The sequence below is a fragment of the Lissotriton vulgaris genome, chromosome 10, assembly GCF_964263255.1.
Source record: "Lissotriton vulgaris chromosome 10, aLisVul1.2, whole genome shotgun sequence".
NCBI classification, from domain to species: domain Eukaryota; kingdom Metazoa; phylum Chordata; class Amphibia; order Caudata; family Salamandridae; genus Lissotriton; species Lissotriton vulgaris.
In genome coordinates this window covers 953158314-953173239 of record NC_141698.1, presented here as the reverse complement: position 1 = coordinate 953173239, position 14926 = coordinate 953158314, and the positions used below count along the sequence as shown (strand labels likewise).

The following is a 14926-nucleotide window of genomic DNA, read 5'->3' as shown; positions in this document are numbered from 1 at the left end:
TCATGGCCAATTTAATGGGGGTGTCACTTTTCATAGTCCTAGATGGCAGCAGAGTTTATCTTGGACAGATTCTCACTTTTTTGTTTTGCTTTTTTACAAAATAGAGAATGGACAGGCACCGACAGCCATTGAAATGTAAACACCCAGGATGTATTGCAGAATTTGAGTTATTCTATTTGTTCCAAGACTACTCTTGGCAGAGTGAAGGTCATCTGCCACCTAAGGGTGTGCATGGAAACTCATAAATTCCAGACACTGAGCAGTAGAAACCATTTTGTGAATGTATTATTTTAACAGACTTGCCTCTGGGCTGACTGAATATTACAGCCAGAAATCACATACGTCTAGGTCTCTCTAGGAAGCATCCAGGGTAGCTGCTTCACACAACTAACACCAAACATCATCTCCCTAAACAAGTAATGTAAACCTGATGACACATCCCACGGTCCTACTCACGGAGAAGAAAAAAACATCGTTTTTAGACTGAATGGATTTTACCTATCAGTGAGTCAGTAGAATCCACTAAATTGAGTACACATAAGAAATGCAGTGCCTCTCCATGGAGGCACTGAACCTACCAACCACGAGTCTCCTCCATTCCTGCTAATCCAACATCTATCACAGGAGAAAGGTCATTTTGAGTGTTCTATCAGTCTAGGACAGCTTACTGCTTTGCTAGTGAAGCAGCACAAAAGCATATGAAGTATGTAAGAAAATGGGTTATTCATTTGCAAATAGGAGACCCTTATTACTTAACAGGGGCGGCTCCTCCGCTACTGCAGAGGAGCGCCGCCCCTCTGCTTTCAAGCAGTATGAGAAACAAACACATAAAATGATAATAACTTTCAGGTATTATCATTTTATATTTGTGCTGCTTTTCAGGTGGGTGGGGCAGAGCAGGGCAGGGGAGGAGTGGTTTGCCCACTCCTAAGTGCGCAAACACTGTTTGGTCAACCAGTCTTGCGTACTTTCCCTGTTCTCCATGCAGGCTGCATTGCAACATGCATGGATAACATGCCAAGCCCTCTAGCCCCTGGCTGAGCGCTGTGTCACGGCACTCAGACCAAATACAACACTGCATTACAGAGTTGTGATTTGCTTAGAGGATGGAGCCTGGCTGCATGCTTCCTGTTCCTGAAGTCGGAGGCAGGAGAGCAGGAGCAGAGACACGGGACCCGGCGGAAATGTAAGTTCTTTTTTTTTGTTACACCCTTTCCATCAATCGCGACCCCTGTGCAACCCCCGCGTGAATCCCTCCAAGACCCCCGCGTCTGACACCCACCCACGGGCCATGTCGGCCGCCACTGTTACTTAATCAAATATGTCCTGGATAGGTATTAAAATAGCTTTTCTCAAAACCTGCATAGATGTGGTACTGTCATATGTAAAGAAAATAGATTTATATGATTTTCAAATCAATTTGGAAAATAAGAGGAAAAATAATAACCAAAAAGAAACAAAAAGGTTTACATTCGGATAACATTAAAACGATATGTAATTTTTGAAAAAGATTTAAGGCAAAAAGTGCCTAAAACATGTTTAGTGCAATTGAAAAACAGTTTCCAGATGATCTGGATCGAAGAATGATTTCAGGCAAACTATAAAGTAGTGATGGTGAAATAAACAAAGAGGATAATCTTGGTCAAAGTTGTAAGTCTAACAAATGTATTTTTTTATAGTAATTACAAATAATTGTATGTATTATCTTAAATGCAGAACAAAATAATAAATGATACAGCAAAATTAACCTAATTTTAAATAAATATAATGTACATAATAAATTAAATAAAAAAATAAGTGAATAGTTACATTTTGATTATGACTTATTAAATCATAAAAATGAAATCCAGAATTAAAAGTAATCAAAATAAATTTTATTAGAAATAACTGTACATTAAATTATATTTTAAAAAAGGGATGACATATTTTGTTAAATTGTATATATTTATTGTTTGTACAATATTTAACATTACATTATACTTATGTACATTTTAAGGTATTTTAAATCATTGAACATTTTCCCTGGTGGGTTTTTATTTAAATTCCTGTCTCCTTTATTTATTATGGGATCGTTTTTAAAAAAAAATTCTATTCATATTATGGATTTTTATATAGCACGAACTTGACCGGAAGGTATCGGGTATCAGAGCGCTTTACACGAACACCAGTTATGTTACATGAGGACACATTCATTTTTGTGTTAGTCACTGGAGATTAAGTGATTTGCCCACAATCACAGGATGTTGCGTGTCCTTGCAGATACTCGAACCCGGTTCCCCAGATTTGAGGTCAACCGCCCTAGCCTTTAGCCCAACTCCTCTTCGCAATGTCTGTGGTTGCCCAAGATTGCTGCTGGCTTACTACTGTTTCTTTTTGACAATAGTAACTTGCGCTCAAAATTTTTACTCCATCCTCTTTTTAGCTGGTGGGGACAGGTAAGAATACACCTTTGAGTAACTTTTGAATAGCTATAAGATTAAATTACATTTGTAAATTACTCACAAATGTAAGTTACCTTGAATCCCCCCTGTTATTTTTAATCGACAAATTGACACTGGTCAGCACTTTGTAGGCAAATGAAAGATGTCCTACAGCTCTCAACTGAAGCCAGAGTGGGAATTTACACTTCAACAGTGGCTGTGATGCTTATGTTTGGTACCTGTTTCTAGAAGTGACCAATGATAGGAAAATTGCAACTTGCTGCAACTGCTGAATAAGGCCTAAACTATACTAATGCACTTTAGCACTCAGCAACCTATGATAAATACAACAGGACTTTCAGGATTACTCAAGGAAAACTCCTGGTAAGGAACCTGATGTAGTTAAAGGGGCCTGAATTAAAAACACCCAGGTTACTGTTTTGGTGGTTGACATACTTAAAACGGACATGGATTGATATTGTGAAGCCCTGCTGAGATACCCCAACACAGGTGAGCTCAGTTACACAGACCACTAGAACACAACACATGCTTTTTTACTAGCCTCACCTGGAAAGACAACTGTGATCCAGATAAGAACAGCTTTATTGACCAGGGCAAAATGAAATCTACAAAATATGTCCATGAAATGTGTTGGGCTGAACCGACACATGATGGACACACAAATAAGGAAGGCTGAATGGGGCCTAACCCAACAGGTTGATCGTGGAAGGGTTCTAATCCAAGGCCGACTGATCCAATTGCATAGACCACAAGAGGTTTGTCACTAAACTAGAAGCTAGACTTGCTTTTTGATGCCAAATTTCTTCGAATTAATATATAGAGATACATACACATGCATACATATTCACATATGCTTTTTCATAAGTAGTAAATTAAACTGCCTACTGCACCAAAGTGTCGAAAATTCACTTTTGGGATTAAATGTCCTAAATTTATCAAGTGCACTTTATTGGTGGGATACTGCCAATGCTGGGAATTTGGGAGACAATTACTTGGGTAACCCATATATTGGAGGTCAAGGCATGACAGAGGAACGTGGGTTAACTCATGATGGCAAAGTCATAAAAAGCAGAGTCTGACAGTCAGCGTATACATTTACTGTTTTTCAAATCTGCCACAAAGAACAACCAGGACAAATGTGACATTAAATCTGCTCACCTAATTTGTCCCAAAAAGACTGCATTTTAAAATATTTTACAGGGTGAAAATACCTGCTGCAGAGATCTTAGTGTGCCCAGCAATTTTCAGAGGATTATAGTAATGGGAAGATAACTCTGATTTCTAATTCAGTTCTGGTAGAGTTCTGTGTTTTGCCCAGTTACAGTTTTAGCTCAAAGTAGCACAGCGGGTTTAAGTGTCTGCTGTAGAGCAGAGCACAGCATTGAATTTTATTTAGAAAAATACTTGGGTAAACTGCTTTTAACACAGAGATCCTTTTGTTATTTCCGGTTCATAATTTTCAATCCATCTGATATAGCACAATTAGCTATGAATCAGCATTGAGGAACTGCATGCAAATTGGGTTAGGATCCTTACTGTTGTTTCTCAATCTGTTATTATAAGTTTGCAAAGAAGGTTTCCTTTGGATAGTAGCAAAGTCTTAATAGTACAGATAACCCCATTCACTGTATTGCATTTCAAATCCTGATTTTGTTATTTTACAGATAGAGCACTCTTCCATATACTATTTACAAGCAATTATGAGATATGGTTCCTAGATCTTAGAACTTTGATTGGCTTATGTAACATTTCTTGTACATTGATTTACACATTTGTATGATTTATTGTCTCTCTGTGTGTGATATAAAACACTCTGCACTGGGATGCGTATCACCATAAATTAATTAAATAAAAAATAAATTAGTAAATGCCATTTAAATAATTATATATGTAATTACGCATACACAAAGATACATTCCTCATTTTTACACTTCATGCACATCTCTTATATGTGGGGGATTTAAATCAAACCCCTGCCTCAGAATCGTAGTTTCTCTAAAATATCTGTAGAGGGAGACATGTGCCTTTGATTCCTTCCATTTCATTGACATCTACATGTTAGGCACCAAAAGTCTCCCAGCCAGAATGAACCTTGAACCAAAGATTGCCTGATGGACCTTAACATCAGGTCTTTGATGTGGTTCCACATAGAAAAGAAAAGAAGAAATACCCTGCCCCACACTCCCCACTGCTGCTATGAACAGAAAGCAGAGAACTGGTAGGTATTGCTGAATTGTGTTCCAGTGTAGGCAAATGATACCAGGACAAATTAAACATATATCACTGTGTCGAGCAGATCTCAGCTGTGGCTCAGGAATAGCTGCCAGAACCAGTATCTTGGGGGAACCCCCTCATTTCCTGCACTGTATACACTGATCCACTATTAAGATCCTATAAAATAAATCTGATTACTATACTTATTTGTGGCAAATCGGGAATTATCCTATTTTTGGAAAAGTGGCCCTGCGTAGACCAGGGGCGTCATTCAGAAGCGAAAAAGTAATGAGGGAAGATCTGGTTAAAAGTAGTCCTTAAAGTAGGAGCAGTGGCTTTAGAAAATGTGGCTGGGGTAAACCCTGCACACATCGGAAGAGCATGTCCAAATATAAATCACATTTGATGAGAGTTTTTAAGCGCAATAAGGGCCAATATAACTGCAAAGCAGAGTTTGCAGTCTATGTCCTCCAATGCCCATGTGAATTAACGTACGTGGGAAGCACTAAACTACCCCTATATAAAATAATCCTTCTGCATTTATGGGCAATTTAAAACACAGACAGGGCATACCCTGTAGCCAGACATGTTGAAGAATGCTATGGAAGTGATGTGTTGAACCAAATCTACTATGTGGTTCAAGCAACTGCTCTTAATGTCAGAGGAGGAGATAGAGAAAAACATTTGAGACAAATGGAGTCAAGATACATAATAGCATTAAATACTAAGACCCCCTGAGGCATGAATATGGATTAAGACTTGCACACACATTTGTACATAATGAACAAGTCATTTTTGGTAATACTCCCTCTCTAGCATTGATTTTAAATAATTTGCTTTATTTTGTATTATTTTATTCACAAATTACATATTAGGAGTTTTTAGTAGCATCACGCCTACTGACTATAAAATAGGAATTAGGAGGGAGACGATTTACACACTATACCAAACATGGGTCGCCCAAGCTTATAGAGGGCTGGAGGAGGTACAAACACAGAGCCTGTATGTGGTATGGCGAAGTCCACAGGGACATTATTAACACTAAAAGGCCATACAGCCACTTAATAGAAAGATGTTTTAGCCCAGCATGGGCTGGATTGGCTGGTATATAAGAAAATGCATTAACATAGGTAGGACAATATGTCCATGTATGCATCTATATGTAGCATAGAGAGATCATGAAATATTTAGCCTACCAATGGCGATATTACAGAGAAATGTGTTATTGATATGTATAAGACGGCTGGTTCAAAATGTCTCAATTGAATGCGCAATGGGTAATATTTGAAAACCAGTATGTAATGATAGCATTTTGCTTTAATTTGTTTTAATATAGATTGTTCTCACCAAATGTCAGCATGACAAGTCAAAGTAAATACAAATATGAGGTCTATAAGGTCTATAAGTCGAATAATGCATTTTTTGTGATAATGGCCACTCCGAGAGAACATCAGTCAAAACCTGTCAAGGGCAGTTTTATAGGGAAACGCACAGGTTTGTCATATAGCACAAGTGTTTTTAATGCATTAATGGAATATGCAACAGATTGATTTTTAAAAGTAAAGAAAATAAACAATAATGTTATTTGATGTAGAATCATGATGTGAGACAAATTTAAAATAGTTTGTTAATGTATCACTCTGCTTTGATAAGCAGTCTTCACTGGTTTGTAACAAGTCACGTAGGAGCAAATGTATATAAGGGTACGAAAATGGCGCTGAGCCATCAGTGAACAAGGCTGCAGGGCAGCTGAAATGCATTTGATTACACGACATTAGAACTTAAAAACCTCCCAAGTAGTTTTGTCTTCTTTGGTGTTTGCAAGGAGTTGGTTAAAGATTATGGACAACACTGAATCTGAAGGAGATTACGTGCCCATCGGTCAGGAGCACGGTGGCAGCCAACAAGTTGCGATAAGCAATATATATATACATTTTGAGGGGTTTTGTTTTGATGTTTGGACTGCTCCCGATTGCCAAGCTGAATGGTTGCACTATTTGGTGCAGCACGATAAGGAAATGTATTGGAATATGGCTAAGAATCACATCATGAGAGGAACTTAAAGATGCCACATTCAAGTTAATGCTTCCCTAAATAGCGCGTAATTTATTATTCTACCAAAGCTTTCTTTTGTGTTTGATGGAATTTGTTCTGATTGCCCTACTTATACCATGTAATTCACTCATTAATAGGTCAAGACTAATGTCTCTGAATGTGAATCCAAGCATATTCTCAATTTTTTCTTCGATTCAACTATAAGGTTTACTCCTATAAAGTAACAACACTCAGTGGTCATTACACATATTCTTTGATGGCAACCTTATGTGAAATCATATCCTTGTGTTCGAAATAGGATATAATTACAAACTGCCTGACTTCTAACTTATATAGGGTCAACCTTAAATGATGAGGATGGTACAACCCCGAACATTTGTTTTCTACATATATTTTGGTATCATAATCAAAATGAAACTACAACTTTGGTTGCCCTTTTCTAAAGTCAATGGAATGCCTATGATGTGATCATTCCGTTCAATGTCAATTGATTATGGCTTTTATTTCTATTTGTAGAAGTGTTCATCAAATTTTCCTTTAGTAGGTAGAGTGCATGTATCGGAACCCTATTTTAAAGGTGAGACACGTGTGCGCTCACTTAGTTTGATGGAGTCTTGGAAGACACCACCGGTGGTTCCCCACCATTTCCACTTGATGCTACTTTCATCACATGTACACTAATTATTTTCTCACAATTATGTTACAGGAAGTGAAATATTTCTAAATACTTAATTTTTTTTGACATGCTTTAGATGAGTATATTAGAATGTTCTCTGCTTTTTCAAAAAAAAAGTTCTTTGCCACAGATAAAAATGTTTTGTATGGAGTTACATATAAGAATTTTGTTTAAACTCAACCAAAGTTTTTTTTTCATAAACCTTTTGCTGACATTGTATTTCAATAGGATAATATTTTGATCCAGAACTGAATAAATGATTTGTCCTTCAACTTGTTTTTGAAAAAATATGAATTCTCGCTACAGGTCATGTAATACAACAACATATAACCATTGTTAAATAAAGAATAGCAATGGTAAATGTAAAAAAAAAAAAAACAATACCAGATGTTGCTGGATTAAACTTATGCAAATAGAGGTAAACATGTAATTCAGCCCTGCACAACGTTTGCATAGTCGTAAAACAAAGAAGGGTAATTCTTGTTTTGTTATATTGTAGGATGATACCATCATCTTGTTGGGCTGATAAAAACCCTTCAAGTCAATTAAAAAAATTCAATAAAAGCTCATAGTGTTTTAAACATGTATAGTCCATATATGTTTGTCATTTTTAGGGGTTTTGGGTAAGGTTTCTATTTAAGTTATTCATTCTTTTTTCTAAATATACATGAGTGAACTACTGTTATAATCTGAGGGAACCACTGGTACCATTCTACCAAGCTTCATAGATATACTGTGTTGACCCTTGTTTTGTGTTTTTAGACCATCATGATACCAACTGATCACTCACCCAGGTCAAATAACCAAAATGTCCTGGTTGCCGAAAAAATCACTTACATGCATTGGAAAGGGTGGGGGTTGCCCACACTGGCAGATTGTCCTGTTTAGCTGTGATATGGGCAGGCCAGAACATTGGATAGCCGAGAACTCCAAGATGGCGCCCGGCTGGGCGCCCTACGATTCGACAACCAGCGGCCCAGTCTCGCGGAGGGGAGACAATGAAATTGGACGACGGAAAGAGTCGGAGGACCGTTATCCCAGGTGTGAGGGATCGGCAGGAGATTGCGGGGAGGCGTGGATCAGACTGGACGCTAAGGAGAGGCGCGGGGTTTGGAAAGCAGAGCGGCGGTGGAAGCAGAGAAACGAGCAGAGACTGACAGGAGGCCCAAAGAAGTCGACACAACGCTACAGGAGGGGAATCCTCCAAAATACAACACGCTCGTATCCGGTAGTTCCCTGAGGCCAAGGACACCGAGATACCCAACGCTACGGTCCAAGGGGACCATAGCTCCAGGCAAGTGACGTGAAAGGAAGGGTGGAGGAGGAGGTTGGAGGGAAAGGGTTTCTGGGGGTTTTGGCGTAAATGAGGGCACTTGCTAGTGAATGTTTGGCACACCATTGACCCAAGAACCCTATAGCTTTACCTTTCCTAACCAGTACCTTTTATACCTCACTACTTGCGGTGACCTAGGAATATTGGTGATGGGGAGCACCCTATAGTCAATTGACAAAACAGACAGACAGTGTCCTTTCTTTTCTGTGTTTCCCTTTTGGGAAGCACCGGCCATGGTCACAGTGTGGAAGCAGTACAGCTAGAAGAGGAAAGCCAACCCTGAGATACTATATATCAAGACTGTGTTCCAGGACTGCATAGTTCTTTCTTTGTTTTGTATAGTGATACACTCCAATTGTCCGGACTGTAAGAAATAAATATTAACAAAGTAGAGACTGTTTTGGGAGAAGTGTGTTTCCACTTAGAGAGTTCTAATTCTGTACAAGCGAACTTTTTCCTACTTCCCTTGTTGATAAAAGTAAAAACTATCACAATAGCCTAAGTGAGAAACCATTGGAGATTTTCAGGAACACTTGAAAGAACTTGAGCCACAAGATGCCAAAGTGCATGGGACGGTTGACGCGTGTGCCAAAGCAAGATTTGGCCCATGACTCCAATTAGGTATCAGTAAGTGCCTAGTTAAAAGGCAAGAAGGACTTTGCCGATATTTGTGCACCTATGGCAATGCATTGAAAGACATGGGTGTTTAATCGTCTTGCTGACTTTATGGAACAGTTTTGGTGATTTCAGGGCCCTCTTGTATTTGCATTTTCTTTCCATCCAATCTGAGGTACAGCTCTAAAGTAGGATTCTTGTTTTGAGTCTATTTTTTCAGATTAGCCATGGAAGCGCAATTTAACTACTCCAACATAGTTAGGCTAAACTTAATTTTAGTGTGAGTTACCAGCTGGTTGAAATCTAACTATCCCTTACATTATCTTTCAAACTTAAACATAGGAGAGAGGGAAGCTGGCAGAATCACATATATTTCATAATAATTCCTAGGTGTTTGTGCAAACTCCTCTTGAAACATAGGAGTTCAATAGACATTTCTATCTCTTGTCAAAGAGTTAGTAGTGTCTTCAACAGATTTAATCTGATGATCCCAGGGAAACTATATTTTGGGTGGGGTAGTCATTCATTTTCATCCAAGGTGGGGTGGGCGGAATCTTTGTTTAAGGTAGCTCCCTTATTGGGTAATATATCTTCACCCTGCAAATCATAGAGACTTAATAGGTCTTCACCAAATTGAGTTAGCTGCATTTTTGTGTTTCTGTAATGATATGAATCAAGGCAAAATATTAGCAAATATTTCAAATGTAATACTACCTGTACCACAACTAAACATGCTGATACTTTTGGTAAAATATTGTTTTAAATAAAAGGCAGTGGCAAACTTGATTGAAGTTTCTTTTTGTGTCCTGGAGGCCATACGTTTCCCTCAATTTGAAGGTATATGACTTTGTTTGGGATACTGGTATATTAGTGATCCGAGATACAGAGGAAGGAAAACAACATGACCATTGGGCATGCATTTCATTACCTTTGGCCAATATTGTTGCTGCATGTTTTTCTGTTGTGACTCCACAATTGCATTTGAAGCAATTGTGTTTATGCAGTTCAATTGAAAATAATTGTAAATGATGAGGAATAAACCTATCCCACAATGTTACTTAAAGGATATTTCCATCCAGCTCATCAAAGACATTAGAGAAAAACTAGATTTGAGCCCAATGCAGGACCAGCATCACTGCATACATTGAGCACAAGGTACAATAGTAGTGTGGCATTTAAGGCTGTTGATGTGATGAGAAATGCAAAAACGTTTTTAAAATAGGATATTTGGAAACAGTGCGGATGCAGCAGAAGTTATGAGACAGGAGCATGGTGACTGAACCCAGATTGACACAGGATTTAGCATTTTGCATCTGGTGCTACTGGGAGAAGAGTTGTTTTGGTAAACCTAACAAGCCATTGCACACACATGTAGACAATAAAGTAGGACATAGCACAGACATGCAGGCACTAAAGTAGGACAAACAAGGTGCTGACACTTTGTTAACTTGGATTGCAAATAAAAGCATATGGTCAGAGGTATGGACCCTATTATACCAGGTAGTGACTATAATAAAAGCAGAACCAAAGCAAGAAGTTAATTATTCCAAAGTCTATATAGTCACTCCCCAATAAACAGAACATCATTCTTCTTGGGGTTCAGTTTAAGAGAGGTGATCCTAAACCATGTGCTAGATGATAGTTAGACCTGTCAGCTTAGGGTAATCTTCCCCCAAACGTTTTGCCTCTCCTCCTCCATTTTTGTTGCACTTATTGTTGTTGGCCTGTGGACTTTGTGTGCTTTTCCAATGCTAACCAGTGCTAAAGTGCTTGTGCTCACTCCCTTAAACATGGTTACATTGGTGTGTATTCAAGTGGCATATTTAATGTACTCTAAATGCAACCAGTGGGCCTGAAGCACTTATTGTGCCACCCAGATAACTACCACCTTAAAATATCACCCAGATCTGCAACTGCAGGCTGAATGAAGTTTTAAACTGCCCAGTTGACCTGGCATTAAATCTCCCTTGCTAAGCTGTCAACTTCCCTTTTATTCCATATAAGCCACCCCTAAGGTAGGCACTGTGTAGCCCATGGGGCAGGGTGTTGTGTAATTAAAAGATTGGCCAAGTGCCTCTAAGCTGTACTGGTAGTGAAAAGCATCTACAATTCTTTTTGTACTACTGTGAGGCCTACCCCTCCAAAAGGATAACATTGAGGATTCCTTTTTACATTTAATAAGCAGTAATTTCAAAATAGGAGCAATTGGCTATGACATGTTTGGTGTAATTGGAATGGCAATGAGAAGTCCTACTCAATGGTAAAGTTGGGGGTTTGATTATAATTTGAAAACTGCACTTTTACAAAGTTGGCATTTTTCGGTCCTCAGGCCTTCTGCACCTGCAGCCTGTCTTGGGTCACAAGACTGGGTGTGACTGATAGACTTTGTGAATTCCTCCCAGACAGACGAAATAGGGATTAGCTGTGCCTTAATGGGCCATCTGCTTGCAGGATCGGTAGGTGGAGTTGAGCACAGCATCACTTTCAACTGAATAGGGAGTGATCTGTCTTCACACAAAGGACCTATCAACTCCACACTGTCACTGCAGCCAACTTGAACCTATGGTAGGAGAATCCAGAAATTCCATACACTTCAAAGCCACTGTCAAGACATTTCTCCAGCTTTCCAGAAGGAGGTCACCAGGGTATAAAAATAGGGGAATTATAAATAAATCCTTCAACATACTTCTGGACTTCTGGTTACTATGCCAAGAGGAAGTACTGCTGTCCTGCTGAAAGGGCTGCTACTCTGCTGGCCTGCTGGCCTGCTGCTGCCTTGCTGAATGCTGCCTTTCTGTACTGTTGTCCTCTTGCCTGGGGAAGAAGGACTGCACTTGTAACTTGAGACTAAGACCACCAGAGCGTCTCCAAAAGGCTAGTTTTCCAGCATACTAATTTGAGCCTCAGGAGCACAAAAGGCTCCCTTCACCTTGGATCCACATCTGAACCCAGCATGAGCAAGCCCTGAACCTCGAAGGTCAGTCCCAGCAGTCCTGGGCCCGTAGAAGTGGTGCTGAAGGGTACCAGATAACCATAATAGAAAACTGGGATCGTAAATATTTTCACTCTCTTTAATTATTTCTTTCTCTTCCCTTCTTTCATTTTTGCCTTCTTTTTCTTTTCTCTCCTTTCCTCCTTTCCTCCTTTCTATCTTACTTTTCTTCTATTTCCTTTGCTCTTTCCATCCTTCTCTTTCTGTCTCTCTTTATTTTTTCCTTCTCTTTCCTTATTTCTGTCTTTCTTTTCTTCTTTGCTACTCTTTCCTTCTTTTTCTTCTCCCTTTCTTTCCTTCTCTTTCCTCTACTGTTTCTTTCATTCTCTTGTTCCTTTTGTTCTCCAACTCTGTCTTTTTTCCTTCTCCTCATCTCTTTCCTCCTGCCTTCCTTTCCTCCGTTCCTTCTCTTCCCTCTTTTGTCTTCCTTCTCTTTCGTCCTTTCTTCCCTTTTCTCTTTCTTTCTTCCTTGCTCTTTCTTTTTTCTTTTTCTGTTCTTCTTCCTTTCTCTTTCCTCCTTGTATTTTTTCTTGCCTGGCTTCTTTAGTTTCCCTTCTTTTTCTTTATATCTATCCCTCTCACTTTCTTCTTTGTATTTTTGCTCGCTTTTTCAATGGCAAGATGCTTGCAGCCAATGCCAGACTGATTGGCTTTTGTGGGTCTATGTTAAACTAGGCCTTTGCATTTTATTAATATATAGGTATAACATAGTTTGTATAAGGGTTTCAGCCAGACATGAGCCGTTAGTCAGTGGTTGGTGTCATTTACAATGTTCTTCCCCCCACTCCGGCATGCATTAAGGGAACATTTGTAAGTACGTTTTAGCCATTGGCTACCTACACTAGGAGTTACAGCATGCCGCCCTTTCACAAGGAACACAGTCTAGAACAAAACATTTCCCTTTGGTGCCAAGGAGTACTATAGAGATGTGTGTTTTAATTTTTTAGACCCCAAAAATGTTTTGTCTGTCACAAATGTTTTTATTTCAGATTGATGAGGGTCCAACATGTGCCCAAGCCATAACATTTTGCAAAAACCATGACAAAACAAAACAGGAATTGCCAGAAGGCTGACGGCCAACACCTGTTTTAGATAGCTGCCGCATGAGCACCTCTGGCTTTCAGTGGAAGTCTGTAAAACATAAGCTAAAAGCAAGAAAACTAAGATAAATATTGGTTATTTTAGCAGGGGCCTTGCAGAGCATCTGGACTGATCTCAACAAATCCACTCTGCTGTAAAATAACTGTATCTGCTCCCCAAAATCTAGATGTTGTGAATGACCTCAAAGGTTAAATTCATACCACAGACAGCAGAAAATACACTAAATATTGAGATAAACCTAACAGCAGGTTAACAAATCAGTTTTCTCATAGATATATAACTGGCTACAATGAAACCAGTCAGCTTGAGGACACATGAATAATGCTCCTAGAAAATGGATTTAAAGTGGTAAATATACTAGCCTATGCTTTGCCACTAGAGCTAGTTGCTTACCCTATGTTTTTCCACTAGGACTAGTTGCAATGGGAATCTGATTCCTTCAATTTGAAGACCTGCCTGATATAATGCAATTTAGGCTGGGATGGAAGGAAGCAGGTTGAAGCTTACACTTCATTTGAGAGATTACACTATTGGTTAGACTTAGTGTGTAATATGTGTGGTGTTGTCTGTCCAAGTGAAAATCCTCTATATGATTTGCACAGGATATGTCCTATTACTTACGGTAATCTTCATTACTCCGGGTCCCGTAGTCCTCGACACCTTCCTTACTATATGAGATTATCACTATCTCTGACAGAAAAAAGAAAAAGAAGGAATGCTGGACCTACCCTCCCCCTCCCGCCGGGAGTACAAAAGGGTACATGTCCCAGCATTCCCTCTGAAATACCAAGCCAAAGGATGAAGGCCGGCAAACAGGGCGGGAGGGAGGGAAGTCATGAAGGTGTCGAGGACTACGGGACCCGGAGTAATGAAGATTACCGTAAGTAATAGGACATTACCCCCAGGTCCCTACGTCCTCGACACCTTCCTTACTATATGAGACATACCAAAGCAAACCCCGGCATTCATCCCACAAAACACAACAAACAACCAGTACAGCAAAAACCAGGCATATATTGAGCACAGAACAGAAATCACGGGCAAACACAACCCAACACCCCCAAAGCAAAACCGCCCTCATCACCCAGCAAATTGAGGAGACGGTAATGCCTGATGAACGTATTGGAAGACGCCCAAGTGGCCCCCCTACAAATCTCTGAAAGAGGGACACCCCGGACCTCAGCCCAGGAGGCCGCCACCCCCCTCGTAGATCGACCTTGAACACCCACAGGAGGAGGGGACCCAGAAAGAGAATAGGCCAAGGAAATGACCTGCTTCAGCCAACGACCAATGGACACAGACGAAGCTTTACGCCCACGGCAAGCAGCCCCAAAAGAGACAAACAGGGAGTCAGTCAACCTGACAGCCGCCGTGCGCTCAAGATAAACACGCAAAGCCCGGCACACATCCAACAAGGACCAACAAGGACCACCCGGGGAATCCATAACAGAACCCAACTCAGGCAAGACCAACTCCTGGGACCGGTGAAATTGAGAAGC

General features: G+C 39.8%; 1 protein-coding gene across 1 annotated transcript in view; it reads right to left on the bottom strand.

Moving 5' to 3' along the window:
- Positions 1-14926, bottom strand: part of MALRD1 (MAM and LDL receptor class A domain containing 1) — a 2333045-nt gene that overhangs the window by 803940 nt on the left and 1514179 nt on the right. The window lies entirely within an intron of this gene.